The sequence below is a fragment of the Choloepus didactylus genome, chromosome 8, assembly GCF_015220235.1.
Source record: "Choloepus didactylus isolate mChoDid1 chromosome 8, mChoDid1.pri, whole genome shotgun sequence".
Classification (NCBI taxonomy): Eukaryota; Metazoa; Chordata; class Mammalia; order Pilosa; family Megalonychidae; genus Choloepus; species Choloepus didactylus.
This window is the reverse complement of record NC_051314.1, coordinates 35,715,325-35,736,081: the sequence shown is the minus strand read 5'-3', so window position 1 is coordinate 35,736,081 and position 20,757 is coordinate 35,715,325. Positions and strand designations below refer to the sequence as shown.

Sequence of the window (20,757 nt, the reverse complement as noted above, 5' to 3'; positions counted from 1 at the left end):
TTTTCTGAATACTTGAGTGTAGGTTGCATACATCACGCTCCTTGAGCACTTAATACTGCCATGGACATTTCCTAAGAACAGGGATATTCACTTATGTAAACACCTTAAGTGCAGTTATCAAGTTCAAGAAATTTAACAGTGGTATAAAGCTTATGGTCTATATTCCAATTTTTTTTCATATTTCCCAGTAATGTCCCTTTGAACCTTTTCTCCTCCCTTGCTAGATCCCATCCAGGATCGTGTATTGCATTTAATTTTGTCTCTAGTTGCTCTTTCCCATCTCAACGCCTCCCAAACATACTATTTGAGAGGATTCATTACCTTCTCAATATGGCAGTGCCCTCACCACCTTCCATTACTAAAACTTTCCTATCTCCTCAAACAGAAACTCAACACCTATTATGCATTAACTCTCCATTCCTCCTGCCTCCACCCCTGGCAATCTGTACAATAATTTCTGTCTCTATGAACTTGCATATTTTCTGATATTTTCTTTGTAGTTACCAGGGAACTTAAATTTAACATCCTAAATGTACAACGACCTTGTTTGCTTCAATATCAACTTAAACTTCAATGGTATGCACAAACTAATTTCCTATATGCCTCCATCACCCCACTTTTATGTAGTTTTTGTCACAGATTATATGTTTAAATATTATGCATCTGAAACCACTGATTATAATTACATTTTATGCATTTGCCTTTTAGATCCTGTAGGAAATAAAAAGTGGCATTCCAAAAGTTCAATAGTACTGGCATTATATTTACCCATATTGTTTCCCTGTTACCCTCACCAGAGATCTTTATTTCTTCAAGCAGTTTGGATCTACTGTCTATTGTCCTTTCCTTTCAACCAAAAGAACTGTCTTTAGCATCTTTTGTAGGGCCGGTCTAGTAGTGACAAATTCCCTCAGCTTTTGTTTATCTGAAAATGTCTTAATCTCTCCCTCATTTTTGAAAGAAAGCTTTGCCAGATACAGAACTCTTGGTTGGCAAATTTTTGCTTTCAGCACTTAATGTCATCCTACTGCCTTCTTTCCTCCATTGTTTCCAATGAGAAATCAGCACTTAATCTTATTGAGGCTCCCTTGTAAATGACACATTATTTCTTTCTTGTGGCTTTTAGAATTCTCTCTTTATCTTTCGCATTTGACAGTTTGATTATAATATGTTGTGGCATGGGTCTATTTGGGTATATCCTGTTTGGGGTTCATTGAGCATCTCAGTTGTATGTATTCATGTCTTTCATTAAATTTGAGAAGTTTTCAGACAATATTTCTTTGAATATTCTCTCTGCTCTCTTCTCTCTTTCTTCTCCTTCTGGGACTCCCATCATGTGTATATTGGAACCCTTGATGGTGTCTCACAGGCTTCTCAGGCTGTTCACTTTTCTTCATTCTTTCTTCTTTGTGCTCCTCAGACTGAATTATTTTAATTGTCTTATCGTCAAGGTCTCTAATTCTTTCTTCGGCCAGTTCCAATCTGCTGTAGAGTTCCTCTAGAAAATTTTAAATTTCTATTACTGTGGTCTTAGCTCTGTTTGGTCCCTTTTCATAATTTCCATCTCTCTGTTGATATTCTCTTTGTGTTTATCTATCGCTTCCTGATTTTCTTTAGTCCTTTGTCCATATTTTCTTTTAGCTCTTTGAGCATATTTAGAACCATTATTTTAAAGTCTTTGTCTGGTATATCCCAGGTTTTGTCCTCCTCATTAAGGATTTATAATGCATTAATCTTCTCCTTTGCCTGGGCCATCACTTCCTGTTTCTTTGTATGTTTTGTGAGCTTTTGTCAAAACCTGGACATTTTGATATTTTAATGTATTATCATTGCAATTGTCTGTTCCTTAAGCTTGTATCGAGCTTTGTGTTATGACCAGATTTTCTTTGAATGCCAGGAGTTAACAAAAAAAAAAAAAGAAAGAAAGAAAGAAAACACCTTTCCCAGTCTTAGCAGATTGCCCTGTGCAAGTGCTCTCCTTCAGGGCTTATCCATACAATGAGTCTGAAGAATAGCTCTAGGCCAAAGCATAAGGGCCCCCCTGATCCTTCCCACTCATGTGTCTTACCTTGTCTTGTCTTGAACATGTGCTTGTTGTGGCCCTAGGAATCCCCCATTTACAGTTCTGAATGTCTCCTCTTCCCTAGGAAACAGTTTCCTCAACGTCTCAGGCACTGCAGTGTATATCTTATAGTCAGCAATCCCTTGCCCCAGGCAGCACAACTTAACTGCTCTCTCACAGTGTTCTGTAGAAGAGTTCCACAAGCTGCTTTCGACCCCAGGACAAGTTTTGGGACACCAAGTCCCTCAGGCCACCACTAGACAAATTGGGCCAGACACACATACTCCCAGTATGTGAATGAGGGGTACTCTGCTCCCTCTGGAATGGGCACCAGGGAGGGAGGGGCCAGCCAGGGCACAAGGAGATCCTACACTTTTAAGTAGCCTTTTCCTTGATTCAGTGCTTGCTGTATTACTAGAGTCCTTTAGCTGTTTTCTGGAGCTTTGAGAAAGATGTTTTTGCTGGTTCTTGCTGGTTGTTCAAAGCTTCTACAGGGCAATGGAGCCCTGAAGCATCTCACTGCAACATCTTGAACCAGTTTTTTTTTTCCTTAAGTAGCTAGTTTTATCTAAACAAATCGTGTAATTTTATGTTTGACTCCATGTTTTTGTTCTCATATAAAAATGGTGTTTAAAATTACTTACCACACTGTGTAATTGACTCTTCAGGAAAACGTAAGGTGTTTGTTTTGTGGCTTGCATTGCCACGTGGCACACTGCCACAAGCCACAGTCTGGAGAAGCACAGGCATAGAATAGTCTTATATATCATTCATCATTCAATAAATATTATTGAGCAAAGCATGGGTATCTAGACATTATGACAGGAATGACAATGACTCACAATTCTGTCCTGTTCTCAAGGAGCACATAGGCCAAAGAAGAAAAGGCCTTCAAATATATAAATATACAAGCATATGTATATTGTATGTGTGTATATGTATATGTGTATATATATGTGTGTGACTATATATCTGTATATACATGCATATACACACATACACACACATACACATAAAACTGCATGCTGATAAAATCTGTAAGTAAAACCTGCAGAACCAGGTCGGGAGACCCCCTCCCCCATAGCCTGAGCTGCGGAGCCGCGTGGTGCCACAGAGAAGCTCTCTCCCAGCAAGCGAATACAGCTCAGCTGAGCTCCAACTGGGGTTTTAAGTAGCGAGTGTGAACTGCTCACTACAGGTACGCAGCCCCAAAAAACAGACAGAGGCTTTGGGTGACGACTGACCTGGGAGAGCCGGAGGGTCGCCTTGGACTGGGTCTGAAGGGGACTATCTGTTTCTTTTTTGGCTCAGTGGAGAAAGCCCCAGTCATTTTCAGTTTCCAGGGCTGTGACTCTGGGAAGGGTGGAGACAGCACAAGCAGAGAGCGAGACCATTGAAATGCTAATGACCTCCACCTGAGGGGTCTGTCTTCTCTAGGAGGAAAGTGGTAGGGCCCTTTCCATTCAGAACCAGACCCCAGAGCCTGGGGGAACACGGCCACACCTCCTCACACCAGTCAAGAATTATAGGCTAACAGGCATCACCTGCTGGGCACAAAAGCACAGTGACCCGAGGCATCAAAGGGTGGAGCAATTTTCTAAGACACACCTTCAGGGAAACCAGATACCGAATATTTCTTCCCTCTGGGACCTGAGCCTGTTCTGGTCTGGGAAAACCTGAATTTGGATAACCAAGGAAACCATGCCTAGACAACAGAAAATTACAACCTACACTAAGAAAAACAAAGTTATGGCCCAGTCAAAGGAACAAACGTACACTTCAACTGAGATACAGGAATTTAAACAACTAATGCTAAATCAATTCAAAAAGTTTAGAGAAGATATTGCAAAAGAGATAGAGGCTTGTAAAGGAAGCACTGGACATGTATACGGCAGAAATCAAAAGTTCAAAAAACCTACTAGCAGAATCTATGGAAATGAAAGGCACAACACAAGAGATGAAAGACACAATGGAAACATACAACAGCAGATCTCAAGAGGCAGAAGAAAACACTCAGGAACTGGAGAACAAAACACCTGAAAGCCTACACGCAAAGGAGCAGATGGAGAAAAGAATGAAAAAATATGAGCAAGTCTCCGGGAACTCAAGGATGAAACAAAGTACAATAATGTACATATCATTGGTGTCCCAGAAGGAGAAGAGAAGGGAAAGGGGGCAGAAGCAATAAAAGAGGAAATAATTAATGAAAATTTCCCATCTCTTATGAAAGACATAAAATTACAGATCCAAGAAGCACAGTGTACTCCAAACAGAAGAGATATGAATAGGCCTACGCCAAGACACTTAATAATCAGATTATCAAATGTCAAAGACAAAGAGAGAATCCTGAAAGCAGTGAGAGAAAAGCAATCCATTACATACAAAGGAAGCTTAATAAGACTATGTGCGGATCTCTCAGCAGAAACCATGGAGGCAAGAAGGAAGTGGTGTGATATATTTAAGATACTGAAAGAGAAAACCACCAACCAAGAATCCTGTATCCAGCAAAGCTGTCCTTCAAATATGAGGGAGAGCTCAAAATATTTTCTGACAGACAGACAATGAGAGACTTTGTGAACAAGACACCTGCCCTACAGGAAATACTAAAGGGAGCACTACAGGGTGATAGAAGACAGGAGTGTGTGGTTTGGAACACAATTTTGGGAGATGGTAGCACAACAATGTAAGTACCACTGAACAAAGGTAACTATGAATATGGTTGAGAGAGGAAGATGGGGAGCAATGTGAGACACCACAAGAAAGGAGGAAAGATAAACGGACTGGGACTGGGTAACTTGGTGAAATCTAGAGTATTCAACAATTGTGATAAAATGTACAAATATGTTCTTTTATGAGGGAGAAGCAAGCAAATGTCAACCTTGCAAGGTATTAAAAATGGGGAGGCATGGGGGAGGGATGCAATCAGCATAACTAGAGACTGTAACTAATAGAATCATTGTATTATGCTTCCTTTAATGTAACAAAGGTGATATACCAAGGTGAATGCAGATAAGAGGGGGGGATAGGGGAGGCATGTTAGACACTTGACATTGGTGGTATTGTCTGATTCTTTATTTCTACTTTGATTTAAGGTTATTTTTCCTTTTGCTGCTTCCTAGCTGTCATTTTTTTGTTTCCTCTTTCTTTTGCCTCTCTACCTTCTTTGACTCTCCCTCCTGCCTTGTGGAAGAAAATGTAGATGCTCTTGCTTAGTATGAGCAGGAATGTTCAATTAGGATGAACTTAAATGTTTGGAAATGAACAGGTGTGTTGGTAGCAAGATGTGAGAATAACTAACAGCGCCGAATGTGGAATGGTGTGAATGAGGTGGAAAGGGGAAGCTCAGAGTCATATATGTCACCAGAAGGAAAGTTGGAGGTCAAAAGATGGAATGTATAAAACTGAATCCTATGGTGGGCAATGTCCATGATCAACTGTACAAATACTAGAAATCACTTCATGAACCAGAACAAATGTATGACAATACAATTAGAAGTTTAATAATAGAGGGGCATATAGGGAAGAACTATATACCTATTACAAACTATATTACTACAGTTAGTAGTATTTCAACATTTTTTCATAAACGGTAACAAACATACTATATCAATACTAGGAGTCAACAATTGAGGGGGGTTGGTTAGGAATAGGGGAGGTTTAGAGTTTCCTTTTCTTTTTTTCTTTTTCATCTTTCACTTTATTTCTTGTCTGGAGTAATGAAAAGTTTCTAAAATTGAACAAAAATTAAGTGTGATGGATGCACAGCTGTATGAGGGTACCCAGGGGCAAGTGATTGTACACTTTGGAACTTTGGATAATTGTATGGTATCTGAACAATCTCAATAAAAATGAAAAAACAAAAAAAAACAAAAACAAACAAACAACAAAAAAAACAGGTTGATGAAGAAACCTTGAGGGCATTATATTGAGTGAAAGAAGTGAAATGTCAGACACAAAAGGGCAAATATTGTATAAAATATAGGTTCCCAGTATATGAAGGAGGCTAAAGAATGGGGAGTGGTTGCTTATTATGAGCAGAATGTTTGACTAGGTTGAACTTCAGTGTTTGGAGATGGAAAGAGGTGACAGTAGCATGTTATTGTAAGAATAACTAACAGTGCTGAATGGTGTGTGAATGTGGTGGGAATGGGGAAGCTTACAGTCACATATGTCACCAGAAGGGAAGTTGGAGGTTAAAATATGGAAATGTATAAAACAGTGAATCTTGTAGTGGGCAATGTCCATGATTAACTGTACAAATATTAGAAATCTCTTTCATGAACTAGAACAAATGTATGAAACTATAAAATTAATATAGAGGGGTATATAGGGAAAAATATACCCCTTATTGCAAACTACATACTACAGTTAGTAGTATCTTAACATTCTTTCATCAAAAGTAAACAAATGTACTTTACCAATATTACCAGTCAATAATGGTGGGTGGGTGGGGGGGTAGGGGTATGGGAAAATTTGAGTTTCTTTTTTATTTTTATTTGTTTTCTAGGAGTCATGAAAATGTTCTAAAAATTGAAAAAAATAATTGTGATGAATGCACAACTATGTAATGGTACCATGAACAACTGATTGTACACTTTGGATGATTGTATGGTATTTGAACAATCTCAATAAAATTGAATTTAAAAAAAAAAACAAAAAACAAAAAAAAAACTGCATGCTGAAAAGTGTTAAGAGGAGAAAGGAATTTCTGGATCAAGTGCTATGGGCTTTCAGAGCCAGGAAGATGCCTTTTGGCTATGGAATCAGGAGAATATTCTTGCAGTCACTGTCCTGTTTGGTTTCATATCTGATCTCTGCCCTTCTTCTGCTTTGCTCTGCACCACAAGGGCCTGACTCCTTGTGCTGGTTTGGAGCTGTCATGTACCCCAGAAAATGCCATGTTCTTTTAATCCGTTCTTGTGGGTGCAGACCTATTGTGGGTGGAAACTTTTGATTAGGTTGTTTCCATGGAGGTGTGACCAACCCAATTCAAGGTGGGTCTTAATCCTTCACTGGAGTCCTTTGTGAGAGGATAAAAGGCAGAGACATTTTGGAGTGAGTTTAGACAGAAGCCCAGAGACATTTTGGAGAAAGCCACAGAAACCAGGAGCTACACCTGCGAGAGAAGGACCAGCAGACTCCAGCCATGTGCCAAGGAACCCCAGATGCCATCGGCCTTTCTTCAGAGAAGGTATTGTCCTGTTGGTGTCTTAATTGGGACATTTTCATGGCCTAAGAACTGTAAATTTTTAAAATAATAAATCCCCATTGTAAAAGCCAATCCATTTCTGGTATATTGCATTCCAGCAGCTTTAGCAAACTGAAACAGCCCTTAAAATAACATTTCTCTGGCCTGCTCAGCCAACTGGCTTCAGGCTCTGGTTCCATCAGTGGGAACCATGGAGAAAGACTAAAGTGCTGGAGGAAGTGAGGAGCCAGGGATCTTCCCTCTCTCTGAGCCTCGGTTTTCTCATCTGTAAAATGGAAAAAGCAATAATACCCACTTCACAGAGTTTTTATGAGAATTAAATGAAATACGCATGCTAAATGCTTAGCACAGTACTTGATATAAAACAAACATTCAAAGAATATAGCTGTCATTACTTTTAGCCTTGCTCTGGTAAGTGGAAAAGAGTGCAGTGATCAATTAGTGATGTCTGCCAAGGGTGAAGGGGGGAGAGAGTAGTGCATGTGAGAGGAATATGTTCCAGCCCTGACATATTGAAGCTGCACTGTGAGGCAGAATTGACAAGACCTGGCAAACTGATTAGTAGACTCCAGCATGGACAATGGGAGAGAAGAATGAAAAACCAGGAGTAAGTGGGAGATGGTGATACCAAAAGCCGACACAGTCAACACAGGAGAAAGAGTAGGTTCTGGAGAGAAGGAAGATCATGATTTCATTTTGAACATGGTTTTGGGCTCTTTCTGCTTGCAAAAAAATAAAAAACAACAGTGATACACTCAGGACAAATCAGAGGATGGGGGTTTCTGTTACGTGCAATGAGTTAGCAAAGAGAAACATCTCGGCAGCCACTTATTAGGCCTTGTGGGGAACTGGAAAGCCATCCAGGAAGCCACAGCAAATCCAGGTCAAGTTCTCAGGCCAGGCCACCTCCCAGTCTCCTTAGGTCTGGTCCGTACTGGAAGTCTTTGGCTTGGCAAAGCAGTCATGACCGGGAGAGCAGAGTCACATGACCCAAAGTGGCGAGGCTCCCCATTCTCAGAAGGAGCTGTGAATAGTAGGTTTCATGGCCAGTCTGGTGTAGACATGGCAAATCGTAGACATAAGTGAGATTTCCATGAAGCTGAAAAGAGAATTGGTCATGATCAAGAAAGCATTGAGGATACCTAATTAATTTCTGATATTACACATTTCACATGCATGTGCATATATAAGATCAAAATCAGTCCAAGGTTTAGGCCAAAGAAGCCAGAAATTATTTAAGGAAAGGCTTAATGCCAATGCAACCCAGAAAGTTAGATGATTTGAAGAGGGAGAGATTTTATGATTATCCTTTATAGGAACTTAAGATGTTACTAATTTCCTAGAGGAACAACTTTGAAATTGGCTGGGAGGGTGGGTGTTGTGAGGTTAGGGTTTTCTTGCTGCTTTGAGAGTAAAATATTCTACAGCTCAAGAAAACAAACAAAACAGCGCAAGACTCTGATTCTCCATTGAACTCTTCACAGCCAAGGCAACCATCACACCTCTGGAACTTGAAGAACCCAGAGCTTGCAACACACTTATTCCAAGGAGAAGCTGATATTTAAGTCACTTATTTGTGAGTTTCTTTAAAGAGGAGAAGCAAAAAAGAAAAAAAAAAGAAAAGATAAAGGAAAAAAAAAGGAAGGAGAGAAAGAACAGAAAGAAGAAATTAAGGTTTTGAAAGTCTATTAATGATGGAGACAGATGGAGGAGTGGTAAGGGGTGGGGAGTAGATGCTTGCTCATAAAAGCCCAGGTTAAGGACAAACAGGACAACTCTTTATGCAGATACATCTGAGAAATGCTATATGCACTTTTAAGCATTGAAAGAGAATTGTTCTTTTCTTAGAATAATTTAAATTAAAAGTAATGAATTTCACAGACACTATTGAAGAAGTGGAAAAAATTTAAATGATAAAGAAAAAAGCTAATAGCCATCCTCTAATGAGGCCCCATTATCATATGTGTGCTTTCATATTTCTATTCCACGTGCTTATGTAACTTTTATGTAATTATCATCAGAAGCCCTTGGGCTCATCACTCTGGGTCTGAAGGCTAACCCCACCACTTAGTGTCTGTGTGACAGGACAAGTTACTTAAACTCTCTGGGCCTCAGTTTTCTCATCTGTGAAGCAGGGATAATAATAGTGCCTACTTGAGGATTTCATGAGACAACATCCATAGAGTACCCAGTTCAATGCCGGGCACACTCAGCCATTTGTAACTGTGATGATTACCCATCACTGAAAGAACTGAGTTTTGTCATCCCACGCCGGCTGGCACAGAAGAGTTTAGCAATTGAAAGCTATGTCTGCCTCTGAACTTCTTCCTTCTCCCAAAGTGTTATCCTTCATCTCCGTCCTCTAGCTGCCCCAGCCCACACCCAATCCAAGGTGAAAGAAGTAACACCCAACATACATTAGGTGAGCATTCAATATGGACTGGAAGGACCCAGACTAAGACTGGGGAAAACAAAACAAAGATGCCCACCCAATCCCTCAGAAAGATTTCTGGGCTCCAGCGCTGTGCTGAACACCTTATGTATGTAATCTGAACTTGCACCTTACAAGGTGGTCACTATGGTTTTCCTACATTTGAATCTGTTTCTTAGGATGGTCATATAACTTTTAAAACTTAGGGGGGCTAAGTTCAGTCTCACTGAAATCTTGGCCAATTGCATTGGGAAGGGGGAAGGGAAGGGAGTTTGGTGATTAAGAGGGAATGGGGGAAGGCAAGGCAGGAGGCAAGCATGAGGAACGCCTGTTTACTTTTCCTGTTCTGCCAGAACATTTGTCTGCATATTCAAATGAAAGTTGTTCCAGCCCCACCTGCTTTTGAATACCAGAATCCTAATGGTTATACAATAGTGGTTGCCTTTGTCATGAAAGAGGAGAACATGATTTCCAAATGTGGGGCAGAATGCCCTGAGGATGTTTTTCTTTTGATGACTTTTTTCTCCTCTTGTCTCCCAACGTCTCCCAGGCCTGTTCTTCATCACACACAAAAAGAGCACGTCACCTCAGGGGTGGCACAAACACATTGGGGATTCTTCCACAGCTGCAAAAATCAAACACCCTTTCTGCATGGCTTCCTCCGATTTGTTGACATTGAGCCTCTGTTCCCTGCCAAAGCTAAGCCCTGAGGTGTTTTGGCTCTCAGTCACAGTTTCCTGAGAGGGAGTTTCTGACAGCTGCCATGCCATGCCCACCTCACGTTGTTGCAGAATTCCCCAGGGCTGGGGCAGTGAAGGGGATGTGGTGGAGAAAGAGGCCAGTCCCACTTCTTGGATGTATTCTCAGAAAGACTGACATTTCTATTTGGTAGGAGAATATCCCCATGTCAAGATATGGCTGCTAAGAAGAAACAGAAGAAAGCCACTGTAGGGGCTCCCACTGGCCCAACCAGGAAAAGATGACCATCCAAATAAATATGATTGATGCAACTGTCACCTACTAAATGCAACAGGAGACTACAAATCCACACAAATAAAGGAATAAAGGAATAAATTGAAAGTTTAGTGAAGAAAATTATATTTACTCATTTTAAAACAACCTTCCCCCACATGCTTATTCATTACAAAGAGGAATATGGTAACCTTAGGGTGGGAAAGCTGGCAGATGCCTCCTTCGTCAACAGAAGGAAGCGCACACCCTCAGAGATGGGGCAGGTTGAACTCGCAAGCCAGCTGATAGGACGCAGTGAGACGACCCAGCTTCCTGTCGGTAACTTTCCTGCCCAAGTCACGAGGAAACACAGGCAAATCCAAATTGAGGGAATTCTACAACATAAATGGCCTGAAATCTTCGAAGTGTCGGGGTCATGAGAGACAAGGAAAGGCTAAGGAACTTTTCCATACTGAAGGAGACAAAAGAGACAGACAATCGTGGTTCTGGACTGATCTTTTTCCTGTAAGGGACATTATTGGAACACTTGGCATGACTTGAATGGGATCCGAGGATTAGATGGTGATGGTGTATCAGTGTTAACTTCCTGATTTGGGTGCTTGTATTGTGGTTATGCAGAAGAATGCCCTTATTCTAGGAATTACACTCTAAAATACTCAGGAATAATGGGGCATGAGGTTGGCAATTGGGAAAAAATAGTTCTTTGTACTATCTCCCATGTTTTGGGGGAGGGTGATTTTGTTTCAAAATAAAAAATGAAATACAATAAAGGAAAGAAAGAAGAAATGAAGTAGTGTCTTGTTTTTTCGGGACCGGGGCCATGGCCAGTGAATGCTTTTTCTAGGCAGTCTGAGCTCTTTCTTGAACTTGAATTGTCTCTTTGAGGATTCCTGGGGGGAAATGGAGTAGGAATGTCAAATGAGCAATACAAATTCATCAACAATCTTGCTACTCAGGTAGAGGGACTCGTAACAATTTGGTGTATTACCTTTTAGTTGTGTATGTCAGTGTATAAAAACTTTTTTGAATGGGGATCACACTCTATACACTGTTTGTGACCTACCTACCCACTTAACGATATTCTACAATATCATTTCTAAAAGTTATATAGTAAGTATCCCATTTGGTGGTAACCATAATTTAGTTTACAAATTTCAGGTGGCATTTGATTTGGCACTCCTTGGCCCACCCACTATACCTCAGATTTTTCACTCATACTGTGCCTCAATATGAAAGAGAAAAGGAGAGACTCGCCAGGTCCTTTCTGATGAGGCTTGTATTGTTTCCACTTCCCCATGAACAGAATTGGGCTTTGAGGACGACATTTTGAGGAGCGATTAAGAACACGCTCCTGGATAGATGAGCTATGCTCATATCCTGAGTCTCCTCTTACCAGCCAGGTGAACTTAGGAATGCTGATATCGTGGTGCCTCAGTTTCCTCAACCGTAATCTGGGGTGTAATGAACAGTACCCACCTGACAGGGTTATCAAAGAATTAACAAGCTGTAAATACCTGATACATACTAAGTGCTCATCAGTGTTGGCCATTGTTAATACTGTGAATAAATATGAGAGGCAACTTTCAAGGTCTGCTGTAAGCTAGAGAAGATGCCAAGAGCAGAAGTACCTCCCTAGCAGGGGAAATGGTCCTCTGAGTTGGTGGGAAGAGTAATTATGATGAAAAAAACACATTTTCCAAGGTCCGGAGCTGACGTGTACTCCTTATAACATTTTAATCTCTGAGTAACAGATTCCATTGCTTGCAGAGCTGTGATTTTCCTGTTTATTGCTTTTCCTCTTCTCTCCTAGACACAGATTCTGTCTCCTCTAGCCTCCAGCCTGCTTCCAGCAACCATGGACGGTTCCTGGACAGTCCTCATTCCCAAGCCAGATTCCTTACTCAACTCAGGCAGGCAAGCCTGAAGCCCAGGAAAACACGGTGCCTTCCCTGCAGACAATGGACCTTCTGCGTGCTCCATCAGCCACATTGCCTTTAATCCTTGCAACCCTGCAATGAAGATACTGTTATGGTCTCCATTCTAGGGTGGAGCAGAGGGGTTCCATGCATGGGTTTTGGGGTCAGCAAGCCCATGTTCAAACCCTGGTTTTGTCACTCTTGCACTCACTGTGAAATCTGGGGCAAGTATCACTCAACTTCTCTGGGGCTTAGTTTCCTTGTATCTAAAATGAAAGGGATGATAACAATGCTGACCCCATACAGTTGTTCAGAAGATTACATCAAATTATATGTGTAGTGGATATGTTAAGGTACCTAGAGCACAGTATGTGCTCAGTAAATGCTAATTACCATTATTTTTATGATTTAGGTTGAAAAATTGCGTCTTGAGATGTTTATAATTATTACTATATTTTGCAGGCAAGGAAACCCTGGAACTCCTGTCTCTAAGTTTAGTCATTGTCTCATTGTACGCAGCTGCTTCTCTCTCTGTGGCCAAAACTACCATTCCCTTGTCTTCTATAGTAACAGGAATTTTAGATGGGCACATGGTCACCCAGCTAAGACTACACTTCCCAGCTCTCCCCATGGCTAGATGTGGCCATATGCCTCTTTAGGCCAGTGGAATGCATGTGGAAATGATATTTGTAGCTTTCTGGTTAGGTATCTTTAAGGATGGTGCCTGCTCTCCCTTGCTCCTCTCTCCCCTGAACTGACCACGTGGACTTTTAAATAAGAAGGATATAAGCGTCTACCTTGTTTAAGCCATTCAATTTTGAGTCTCCTTGCTACAGCAGCCAAAGCCACATCGAGAGGGAGCAGTGGTGTTGGTGGTAAGAGGCCTCAGGTCAGGAGTAAGGAGACCTGCGTTTCCTGGCTCTGCCTGTCGTTTGCTGCTTGTCATCTGCTCCTTCTTCTCCCAACACTTACTATGCCAGCAACTATTCTAGACACTAGCAACACAGAGATAGCTAAGACCCAGCTTTGAATATATATGCAGTCTTGGTGATGCTGTCCATCTTAATCTTTGAGGAGAAGACACTCCCTTATAGAGGATACGGAGCTCAGCTCCAGAGGCAGGCCAAGGCTCTTAAATAATTATTCTTCTGGTTCCAAACCATTTACGGGTTGTGGGAAAATAGCCTGAGCTGGGAGTGCATCCTTGACGTGCTCGGGGGTGGGGAACATCAAGTCCTGCCCCGACGGAACACTGTCCAGGGCAGCACCCGCATTGTTACTATAAGAAGCGTAGCCTGTCCCTGACTTCCCTATCTTACTAACTTCTTTATCCTGCCTTCTCCAGTCTGTTACTAACTCCCCTATTTTCTGTGATAAAATGAAGCTAATAAATGTCATGTGAAACAAGTGGAGGTACTCTTTGCCTACAAGGCTCTGAGTCCCCTGCTCCCAGAACTTTATATTATGTGTCCGTGTTTCATTCCTTCGCCACCCTGTCAGCAACAATGGGTTCCAAAATGGGTTCCAAATTCCTTAACACGGTTAGCAAAGTGCTTGGAACTATCGTAGATGCTGAGACACTTACCAGCTGCAAGTCCTTGGTAAGATATTGAACCTCAGCTCCAGTCGTCAAATGGAAATAATGGCATGCAGAGGTCTAAACGAGAAAACACATGCGAAGCAGTACAGCTGGCATTTGGGAGATGCTCAAGAAAAGCAGAGATGAGGACAAGGAATAAGATGAGGATGATGATGAGGTGTAGGCTTGGTTCTCAGTGGCCCTGGGGTGTAAGCCAGCCAAGCAAGGCTTTCTGGAGAGTCGTCATCACTGCTTTCCCTAGAGGTACTGTGAGTGTCAAACAAGACTGTGTTTGTTAAATCTCTTTTAAAAAAGGGTGACGTGGTAGTGGGGTGAAATCTTTGTCAACATTCAAACCTGCAGCACTCCACCCTACCTGCCTTGGTCCTTCAAATTGCTTTCCTTGGCTTTGCCAAGATCCCTGCTGACAAACGCTACTGTGTTCAGTGCTTTGTTGTTCATTCTGAAAGTTTATGTCATTGGCTTGTGATCATCCAGTCCCTCTGTCCACTGGGCGCTGTCATCATACATCCTGAGTTAATCAGAGAGAATCCAAGAAAAGAAAAGATTTCACTCTAGTCATTTTATTACATGGTTTCTCTACATGTGAACGTCCATAACAAAATTTACTTATTTTTGAGTCCTAGTATGCGGACTCTATGTCCAACTCAGTACTAAGTATTATATATGTATTTCTAATCCTTAATTATTCAGCATAATGATTATCTTGATTTTGTAGATGGTTATTCTTGATTTTATAGATGATCCAAAATGATCATGTATGTTTTCCTAGGTTGCAAAAGGCAGAGCTATCATGAAGCCAATGAAGCTTGAGCTTCAGGCCCCTCAACTGCATAAGCCTCTTCCAAGGCCCTGTTTTGATTTTGTATTAATGCTTTTCTGTTCTTTTTCTTAAAGGATTCCCCAAATTATATAAGCTCTAGGCCCCACCAAATCTGGATCCATCTCTACAGGCCACCCAGTGGAAAATACTGGAGCCAGGATTTGAACAGAAATTGTTTGGGATTAAATTTAAGTTAATTGTAACAATCCATTGCAATTTATTATAATAGTGCTATTGACACAGTTATGTCTGTTTATAGTAGAGTTGGAATCTCCCAGTGATATGCCCAAATGACATGCTGGATAAATTTACACCAACATATACATATACTTCCAATTTTATATTCTAGAAACATACATACAACTCACAATTTACCATTTTAACTACTTTCATGTGTACAATTCCATAGTGTTAATTACATTCACAACATTGTGCTACCATCACCAATATCCACTCCCCTAAGTTTTCATCATTGCAAACAGAAACTCTGCAATATATTTTATAAGGTCAATTTATTAATAGCAGCACTTCCTAGTACTGTCCCAGGCACTCACTGTGATAATGAACATTGTGGTAGATGAATTATGTACCCCAGAAAAACATGTCCTCAATTTTAATCTGCATTCCTGCGGGCATGAATTCATTGTAAATAGGACCTCTTGAAATTGTTATTTTTAGTTAATGTGCGGTTCAACTGAATGAGGACAGTTCTTAATCTGGATTACCAGAGGCCTTATAGAGAGAACTGGAAGTCACAGAAGTCAGAAAGGAGAGGGAATTTCCATGTGATTGGAGGCAGAAATACAAGCCAAGGAACCCCAAGCATTGCTAGCAGCCAGCAACAGAAGGCTACAGATTTGGAAGAAAAGGTAAGTCTTGCCAATAGCTTGATTTTGGACTTCTAGCTTCACAACCACAGGCCAATAAATTCCCATTCTTTAAGCCAACCTATTGTGGGATATTTGTCATAGCAACCTGGCAAACTAAGACAACCATGATATCTTGGGTTTACAGAGCATATTCCCTCCGAAATGCTCAGTGATTATGTCCATTTTTCTTATGGGGCAGAATTATTACCTTCATTTTTTATTTTGGCTTTTATAAAGGGGGTTTATTTGGTTACAAATTTACAGTCCTAAGGCCATAAAAGTGTCCAAACTAAGGCATCAACAAGAGGATACCTCCACTGAAGAACAGCTGATGGTATCCGAAACACCTCTGTCAGCTGGGAAGGCACGTGGCTGGCATCTGCTGTTCTTTTGCTCCCAAATTGCATTTCAAAATGGTGTTCTCCAAAATGTCTCTGGGCTTGTCTCTCTTAGCTTCTCAGAAGAAAACTCTGGGCTGGATCTCAAAGCATCAGCAAGTGTCTGGGTCTGTGTGTCCTGGCTGAGCATATTCCAGGGCATTTTCATCTCTCTGCTCTCTGTGAGAGCTCCCTTTAAAGGACTCCAGTAAACTAATCAAGACCTAGTAGGTGGGGTCAAATCTCTATGGAAACATTCAATCAACAGTTCACACCCTAATCAAAAAGATTAATCAATCTGCCCCTACAAGACTGCATTAAAGGATGTGGCTTTTTCTGGGGGACATAATATATACAAACCAGCACAGATTGTATTGAGGTTAACAAATAAATTTTATTTCATAGAGAACATGCTTTAGAATTTAACTTCATTCCCATTTTTCCCTAAGATAATTTTTTCTTGGGCAGTGGTTAATGAATAGCTACAGCATCTAAAGATTAGAATCCTAGCATCTCAGAGGAAAGAAGCAATTTCATAGATCATATAGACCAACCCATTTATTCATTTACTCATTTATGCTTTTATTCAGCCAGTTAGTCATTCCTGAATATTTAAGTGTGGAGCTATGTGCCAGATAATGGGCTAAGTGATAAAGATTAAAAAAATAAACTAGGCCCTACCGTCAAAGAATTCAGTTTGTGGAAAAGACAAAAATAGAAAGTAACAATACAATGTAAAATAGTTTAAGGTAGTGATCAAAGTCGATTGAATTGGATTCTTTTCCATTTTTTTAAATTTTATAAAGGTGTAATTTATAGACAATAAAATTTACCCATTTTAAGTAGTTTGTGAGTTTGATAAATGTGTAGTCTTGCAATGACCACCACAATCATTAAAACACTTCCAGCACCCCCAAGTTTCCACAAACCAATTTACAGTCAATTCTCTGTCCCCATTTCTTAACTCATGCAACTACTGATCTACATTCTGAAATATACTTTTGTCTTCTGTAAAATTTCATACAAATGGAATCCTGGGTTTTGAATATGTTTTCTTTCACTTGGCGTATTTTTAAGTTTCATCCATATTGTCAAATGTATCAGACATTCCTTTTTATGACTGAGAAGTATTCTATTGTGTGGCTGTACTAGCTGTCATATATAGCTGATGGACATTTGGGTTGTTTCTATTTTTGTAGGGAGGACTAAAATAAGCAATGCTGTTATGAACATTCATATACAAATATTTTTGTGGACATGCCTTCATTTGTCTTGGGTAAATTCCTAGGAGCAGAGTTTCTAGTGCGTGTCTAACATTTTAAGAAACCTAAAAATTGTTTCCCAAAGTGGCTGTGCCATTTTGCGTTACCAACAGAGTTCTAATTGCTCCATGTCCTCATCAACACTTAATATTATCAGTCTTTTTAATTTTAGTAATTCTAGTGGATGTTCACTGATACCTCATTGTAGTTTTAGTTTATATTTCCCTAGGGACCAATGTTGGGCATCTTTTCATGTGCTTGCTGGCTATGAATTCATGGTTCTCATTCAATACAGTAGCAGTTTCATGAGTAAACACTTCTCAAGTTCTTGTTTGCCCTGAAATTATTGCTTTAATAATTTGTTCAGTTTCATATTTGTTTTCTTTGGGGGCAGAATAGTCCAGCCTCTCACATCACCACTAGTTACTCATCAAAAGTAGTCTTTAAACTGGATTTTGAAGGGAGCATAGAAGTTATCATATGTAAAGTTTTGGACACTATAGATCTGTCATCTAAATATTAGGTCCTAAAAACAATGAGTCCTTTTCTTTGGTCTTTCTTCATGTAAGGCAGACAGACAAATAAACAAATATAGTACAGTGAGATAAATGCTATAAAAAGAGGTATGCCCACATCCCAAAGTAATCTGGGCAGAGAATAAAAATGTATTTGCAGGGCCCCCCTGAGGAAATAGGGAAAAAAAGTAGAAACGCTGGATGTCCTCACTTGGGTTATTATTGATATTCTCACAAACACCGAGGACTAACAATACTGTAGGCCATGCCCTCGATCTCGGGTTTTGCGCTTATGAAGCTCGTTACTGCAAAGAAGAGGCTAAGCCTACCTATAATTTTGCCTAAGACTCTCCCTCAGAGAACATCTTTGTTGCTCAGATGTGGCCTCTTTCTCTCTCTCTCTAAGCCCACAGGGCAGGTGAACTCACTGCCCAACCCCCTATGTGGGACATGACTCCTGGGGGTGTGGATCTCCCTGGCAACATGGGACTTAACTCCCAGGGATGAGCCCAGACCCGGCGTCATGGGATGGAGAAAATCTTCTTGACCAAAAGAGGGAAGCAAAATGAAGTAAAATAAAGTTTCAATGGCTGAGAGACCCCAAATGGTGCTGCAAGGTCACTCTGGAGGGCACTCTCATGTGCTATATGGATATCCCTTTTTAGTTTTTGGTGTATTGGAATAGCTAGAAGAAAACATCTGGTACTGCTGAACTGCAACCCAGCAGCCCCGATTCTTGAACACAGTTGTATAACTATGTACCTTACATGGTGTGACTGTGTGACTGCAAAAACTTCATGGCTCACATGCGTAGAAAAATGGGGGCAAAAACTAAATGAAAACTAGGGTGGGATGGGGAGTTGGAATGTTTTAGGTGTTCTTTTTTTACTTTATTTATTCATTTATTTTGAAGTAAGGAAAATGTTCAAAAATTGATTCTGGTGATGAATGCACAACTATGTGATGGTACTATGAATAACTGATTGCACATTGTGGATGATCTTAGGGTATGTGAATATATCTCAGTAACACTGTTAAAAAATTTTTTCTGCATTTGGATTTTCAAAAATATATCCTTTTCTGGACATATTGATAGAGTACTGCCAAATTTCTTCTGATATGAAAGAATGTCCTTTATTATAATAGTAGATGCCTTTTGGCATAAGAGAAAAATATTCTTTCTTTTACGACATTAGAAAGATAATAGGCATTAGTTTTATTTTGTCAATTACATTTAAAAAATTGCCAATCCTAGGTTGGGTCCAGCCTTTTAATGTTTTAATATCACTAGTCCATAACCTTCAAAATTTGAGACCACTAAGATAGTGCTTGTTGTACAATTTCCCATTCCCAGGGCTACCTGTAAATTACCCATGCCTGTCATTTAAAAAGAAAGAAAGAAAAAAAGGCATGCAGGATACTACTTATCTTTCCTTTTAAAAAGAACACATATTACTTTATAAATTTTCTTTGCTAAGATTCTAATAAAAATAAAGAAATACACCATATAGAAATGTCACAAAAATACACAAGTGTTACAGGCAGACAATGGATAATGGGGTTCTTTTTAAAAAAGATATGATAGAAAAGAAAAAGAATCAGTTTTTTTCTACTATTTATACATTAATTACTAACCATAGAAGTAAAAGTTTTCCAAACATTGGCAAGAAAAGCTGAAAAATTATTGGCCTTCCTTATATTCTCTTGAAATTCTGCTAGATGTTCAAGATACAGAGCACTATCTGACATTTCATAGTCCCTTGCTTCATTCAGGCGCAGGGAAAACATATGGATTCTAAGGATGCTTAGGGTCAGTATTAGTGAATATAAACTCTAATTTATCAGCATAAAGTTTTCGAATTTCTAGTCCAAGTCGATCTTGATATAAGTCTGCAGATTTCTGCAGCCTTTTCAACCTCTCTTCATTAGCTTTGTCAGCAGTGGAAATAGTTTCCTTCTTCTTTGCTTATTCTTCTTTATGATCCCAGATATTTGCAGTCAATACTTCCATTTCTTGCTTTTTGCATTTTACTTCAGCAATCAACTTTAACAAGTTATCTTTTTTTTCCTGAATGAGCTTATTCTGCTGGCAGATCTGATTTTGATATTCCAGAAACATCTCAACCATTCAGTCTTCTTCCTTTAACTTCACAGACAGCTTTTCTGCAAATGCTTTAATGGAGTCCTTGTAGGTATCTTTTAGCCCCACCATCTGACAGGAGGTGTCACTGACTGTACTTTTTAATTTATTCCAAAATTCATTTATGCTTTTATCAAATAGTGCCAGTTCATCCTCTATCATTACTAAAGACAAGGCTTCACAGGCAGGCCTGAGCCCCGCTGCCTTTCTCACACCCTACCTTCATTTTTAATTGCTGAACAAGCTCATCTTTCAGATCTAAGATTGGCCATGGCAGAGGAGTATGAAAAAGGGGCATGGTCACCCAGGAGAACAAGATTGTGAGGATGGGAAAGGGACATATGTGTGGCCACCTTTTGCCTCCCGTTACGACTCAGCTATTGTTGACAGTTGAGCCAAATTTTAATGTTGCAACACCGACCCTACCACTTGGGATGGTTAGTCAGAGAACTGTTGGATCCTCTTTCACTCTCTCACTGTCCTCTACTCCCACAGAGTTTGCCCTGCCTAACAGTCTACACGCATGGTTTAAATCACCTCAGACCTTCATCTGGCATAGAAAAACAAACTCACCTTGAAGT

At 40.1% G+C, this 20,757-nt stretch overlaps 1 pseudogene; it reads right to left on the bottom strand.

The window, feature by feature from the left end:
- Positions 1-19,659: 19,659 nt before the first annotated feature.
- On the bottom strand, positions 19,660-20,338 carry LOC119541248 (annotated as a pseudogene).
- Between the last annotated feature and the right edge of the window lie 419 nt (positions 20,339-20,757).